Raw genomic sequence first — 6,117 nt, 5'->3', positions numbered from 1 at the left:
AAATCAATGTTAATAAATTGTCACAGAATCAAAATTTGACTAACTCATGTTTGACAAAAGTGTTAGATGGAACCTTATAATTCCAATATGACTATATATTTCAGACCTAGTGGAGTAATAGTAACTAATAATAGTGTTATGCTCTCTCGTGTTCTGTGTTTCCGTGGAGGCTTGAAGAGAGTCACACAATGCAGATTATCTTTATAACACTTTACTTATATATAAAGTAAATATAACTGACAACAACTGGGTTAAACTCTTGCCCGGCGCTGATGGGATTAACCTCAACCATCCGCACAGGATCCTGCGAGCACACTGATGCTAAACACAACAAGAGGCTGAACCTGTCCCCGTATAGTGACGTAACATCATCTGATTGACTGATAATGAATTATGCAATTGTGCATACAGAATAACACATTCAACAACGTATAATTATTAAACCAACACTATAACAATAGTAAATGTATAAAGTTGCATAAAATGGAAATACTCAATAATGTAGTCTAAAACTACCTCAAATGTGTATTTAATGTTTGGATTCCACAACTGATAACATAAAGCATGTAAGACAATACAACACTGTGACAAGCAGAGCGGGACGAGGGCCGTGAGGGAACGACGCGAGGCCGGTGACGCGAGTGATAATGATCGTCAGCTGCGCATTGCACTGGTCTCGCATCTCTCACAGAGGAGCTCCGGAAGCATTAAAGGACGAGAGAGAACCAGGCCTGGATTTTATGTTATGTTTTATTATGTTTGTGTGGCACTTTCCTTTCGTTTTGTTGTTTGTTTGTTTTATTAAAAGTTGGTTAATGTTCGCCGGTTCCTGCCTCCTTCTTCCTTACTTGGAACTTTGTTACAAACATATATTCCTTTTTGATCTCTTTTTCGTTGGCATTTTGTCTGAATTTGGCCATCTCGAACAAGCCTAATTTTGTCCTTCTGACCTTCCATAAGAAGGTGGCTTTGATCAGTGTTGCCCAATTGGGCTTCTTTTGAACAGGTTAGACCGGAGAAAAATGCATTGGGGGGTGGATAAAATTTGTGCTGCTTATGAAATTAAAAACCCGCCCAAGCAGCTTGCCTTTTCTTTGCTTTTGATTATTTCTATAACTAAACTATAATTTAGTTATTTTAAAACGTTCGAAAATAATCTGTAGTGCAGTAATAAACACATTATTCCTTAACACAGCCCTTATTGGTTCAGTTTAACCAATCAGGTCTGGGATAGGGAGACCTCACCTGTCAATCAATCTACAGTTGAGATCATTTGATGACTCGTGACGGGGTTTTGGATGCGATAAAGGACCAGATTTTGTATAGGCCTATTGAAGCGATCGCAATGCCAAAGTGGCCCAAATATATGTTGCACGGTAGGGAGAGTAACTCAAATCTCACAACGTGGATTACACATGTGGTGACAGACGACTCGAAGACTTTGTAAATATAACTATAACTGAATTCACAGCAGTTGAATGATTTAATAAAAATCAAACTGAATATGGGATTCTACTAACGTTACTTCTGTTCATCATACTCGTCCTTGATAGCTGCTGGACTTGCTAAATTTTGCATATATTCTGCAATATATACTTCACGAAAGACGTACTAGTTCTGTCAGCCCTTACGAAAATTAACCATGTTTTTTGTGGTACAAGTGTAGTAACCATGTTTTTTGGTGCATTGATTACTTGGGGCAAAACCATGATTTTACTACAGTTACCATCGTTTACTATGGCTTTTACAAAAACATGGTTCCCTTTCTGTCGGTCTCTCAACGTTTGGCCTAGACTCCCATCCAAGGCGTGTAAGTTTTCGGCACCCCTGGTGTCGAAGGCTTACGCTGCCGCGGGCCAGGCTGCCTCCTCCCTCCACGCCATGGCCATCCTGCAAGTACACCAGGCCAAGGCGTTGAAGGAGTTCCACGAGGGAAGAACCGACCCAGCGCTAATGCAGGAACTCCGCAACGCCACCGATCTCTCTCTACGGGCGACTAAGGTGACCACCCTGGGTCGGGCGATGTCGACTATGGTGGTCCAGGAGAGACACCTCTGGCTCAACCTTGCGCAGATGCGGGACGCTGAGAAAGTTCGCACCCATCTCGCAGGGGGGGGGCTGTGTGGTGATACCGTCGAGGACTTCTCCCAGCAGTTCTCAACGGTGAAGAAGCAGACGAAGGCCATTAAGCACATCCTGCCCCGCCACAACTCGGCCACCTTCCGGCCATCGAGATCCCGTGTAACGTCTGCTTCCCAGCAGCCCGGGCCCTCCTTGTCGCCGGCTCCAGCGCCCCCTAGGAAGGCGGCTTCCCGGACCAGGGCATCGAAGAGGAAGCCACCGCCCCTTCAGCAGCCGTCGCGGAAGCAGAAGCGGGGCGTCCTCTCTACCTCAGTCAGAGGCGAGGATGCTCCCATGCTTCGGGCTGAGGTCGCCACCCTTCTGTCGAGTCTTCACGAAGGTCGTGGAGGCCGCCATCGCTCCCCTCAGGGAACTATCTCGACGACTGGCTCATCTTGGCACACTCGCGAGATCTGTTGTGTACACACAGGGACCTGGTGCTCCGGCATCTAGACCGTTTGGGGCTACAGGCAGTACTCGAGTTGTAAAAAAAAATCAGGGGGGATGGTGGATTGGATTTAACGTTTAGGGACAGATCATTTGTGCTGATGACAGCGCATATGGTGGGAGACCAACGGTGTACCCTTTTGATTATTGTTTAAGCACAAAGATAATTATTATATTATATTACTCTAAAACAACATGCATGCTATTGATATATTACGTATAAGATACTCCTGTCATTGGTCTTGACCAAGGCACCTCAGAATTGGAGTTGGTCCCCAGGCTGGTATGGCTACCACTGCTCCTACATAGTTAGGGTAAACACAGAGGACCAATTTTCCCACTGGGTGCAGGTGCAACTTCATACTCATGATACCTATAAATCTACTGGGAATTCATCTATTAAATGTTGAAACAAAACCTCACAAAACATTGTAAATGAACATGAATCCTCTCAAGTCAAGTCCATTTGAATTGAAGTGCAAGAACAAATGGATTAAACAAATGTGCCATTTACAAAATCTTGAAAATAATACATATAATGCAAATACATAGCATCACCTGACATTTCTTAAACTTGAGGTGGCCAAACAAAAGACAAAAAAGGGGAAGCAAAATGAATAACTGATCAGTTCAATGCTGCAATGCTGCCTACCCCATTCTCCCCTAAAGTAGAAGCTTCCAAAGAGTTTCATAATCATGTAAGGAAAAGTAATGGCTAGTAATGGCTTTCCTTGCACTTGCCATTTATATGTTGTAGAATGTTTGGCGAACGATGATAGATAGAGCGATGACATTCCACCAAATGCCGTTGATCGGACAGTACAGAGTAACTGCGGATAACGCTCATAATTTTTTTTTTCTACTTAGGTTAGTTAATGAGGCAGGCGTGTGTTGCTTAGGCGGCCACTGTAAAGTGCTGTGGGAAACCCTGCAGTAAGATATTCCAGGTGAAACAGAAACCAAATCTAACATTAACTTTGTGAATGTAAAGTCTAACCTGACATTAGCTAGCTAGCTGGCGTTAGCTAACAAGAAAAAAAGCTCCAAACTAACTAACATCTTTAACTGTGTTGTTATCGCCTCTGTCCAGAGATTCTGCCTTTAGTGACATATCAAAAGTATTCCTGACTTACCTTCAGTGCTACTACTTGCCCTCTTAAAGTCGAAGTTCCTCAGGTCAAGCTGTCCATGTCGCTTGGGCTTGGCCATGATGCTGAAATCACCAGCACCTGCGCTGCTTTGTCGCTGACTGATGTGACAACAATTTAAAACAAATCATCGTGTCATTAGGCTTGTTCGACTTGATGCGGCACCGCAAGATCCGACAGGCGGATGACATCAAAGTACCACGAGAGCCATTCGAAAAACCATAAAATGTTTGGTTTCGAATCGCTCTCGCGGTACTTTGATGTCATCCGCCTGTCGGATCTTGCGGCACCGCATGAAGTCGAACAAGCCTATTATGTGCACGTTCCCCTTGTCCGCAGTATTTTAGCCTATTCAATATTCGCAAAAATAATAGTAGTAAATTACCACTGGTAATATTTACACATTCATTGATAAAATAACAGGGGATGGGGGATGGCCATTTTAGAAGGGGGATGATTTTGATCATCTTTAATTCAAAGGGGGATGCCATCCCCAGGGCAAGCACGTGCTGGTCCAGTCAGACAGCAAAACTGCCGTAGTGTACATCAATCGCCAGGGTGGCATATGCTCACGGCAGCTAACACAACTCTCCCGACGCCTCCTCCTCTGGAGTCAGCAGGTGATCAGCTCTCTGCGAGCCACACACATACCGGGCGACCTGAACCAGACAGCCGACGCGCTCTCTCGTCAGCCGACGACTCGCGGAGAGTGGCGACTCCATCTCCGCGCAGTCCGGCTCATATGGGAGTGGTTCGGCCAGGCGCAGGTGGACCTGTTTGCCTCCCCGGACTACACCCATTGCCCGCTTTGGTACTCCCTGACCGAGGGTCCCCTCGGCATGGATGCCTTAGCGCACAGCTGGCCGCGGGACAAGCGGAAGTACGCCTTCCCCCCAGCCTTCCCCACAGGTGCTGTGCAAGGTCAGGGAAGAGGAGCATCAAGTGGTACTGGTTGCGCCCTACTGGCCCAATCGCACTTGGTTCTCAGAGCTGATGCTTCTGACTATATTCCGCCTCCCTTCTTCCCCCCACTGGGTGAAGAATAGGCATTCCATCCATCACTAAGCACCTTCTTGGGGACCGGGCTGGGCAGAGCAGCCCTGCCCCCTTAGGCCGGGTAACAGTTGAGTTACAGTATCTACCATATAGCTCTAACCGGACCTAGTGCTCCAGACGTGGTAACCACACTGGGTGGTTCCGTCTGATGTATTCTCATGAGTGGTTCTCACGCCGGCAACCCATGACCTCCCTAGGTGGACTCCCACCTTGCGGTTAACTCTTCAGTCCGCATATTTTCCCATGAGTTCTCCCCCGATGGTGAGACCATGCTGGTGTCTCCACTAATCTCCTCCCTAAGGCGGGAAGTGGTCTCTGCAGTGTTTTACGCTTACCCAGTGGCCCTTACGGTGTCGGGCGGCTTCTCGCTGTTAGAGAAACAGGCCTCCGCCTGTGACGGCCGGTGGTAGGGGGCTTCCCACCTTTCGTATAAAGCTCTGGGACCCCCCTACCTCTCCACTGGATGGTCACAAGTTTCGCGATGGCGCTCACGTTTGACACGCCTAGGCCAGTCAGCGTCACCTCGCTAGAGATTGTGACGCAGCACAGCACTGTGGCATTTTCCAGAGGAACCCCATCTGTCGGTTCGACACAACGTCGAGAGACCGACAGAAAGGGAACATCTTGGTTACGTATGTAACCTCAGTTCCCTGATGGAGGGAACGAGACGTTGTGTCCTTTATGCCACAACGCTGGCCGCCCACCGCAGTGGTCGAGGGATGCTCTCGGGCTCCTTAGCCCAAAAGGTGAATGAATGAGCACGCCGGCTTCCTTTTATACCCAGATGTCCGGGGCGGAGTCCGGCATGCAAATTTCATTCGCCAATTTCAATGGCCTTTTCCAAATAGTCAGAAGACGATTGGTTCTCAAGAGCGAACCCGATCTGTCAGTTCGAAACAACGTCTCGTTCCCTCCATCTGGGAACTGAGGTTACATACGTAACCAAGACGTTTTCAAATCATGGTTATTTTGTGATAACCATCGTTTTAGTACAGTAACCATGGTTTTTTGGTTTTAACTGTAGTAAAGGCAACGCTCAAAGGTAAGCGCATTATTGTTGCTGCTGTTCTTTTTTTTTGTTCTGTTGTATGTAGCAATGAATTGCACATTTTTGGCTGCCGTGGTGTGTGAATGATGTTCATGAACGAGTTGAAAATGCCTTCTCAGCTTTCCGAATCCGATTAATTGTAGTGGGCACTTTTTGCACAAAATGTGTTTTTTTGAAGGTTAAAGTCATTGGTTAATTTATTTTTTGTATTTGTATTTATTTTTTGTACATATTAGTAATATTTTCTAACTCTCTTTAATGCTATGTTTGATCCATTTGAACTGTTTTCCTGGTTTA

This window comes from Triplophysa rosa, linkage group LG7 (assembly GCF_024868665.1).
Source record: "Triplophysa rosa linkage group LG7, Trosa_1v2, whole genome shotgun sequence".
Classification (NCBI taxonomy): Eukaryota; Metazoa; Chordata; class Actinopteri; order Cypriniformes; family Nemacheilidae; genus Triplophysa; species Triplophysa rosa.
This window is presented reverse-complemented; position numbering follows the sequence as displayed.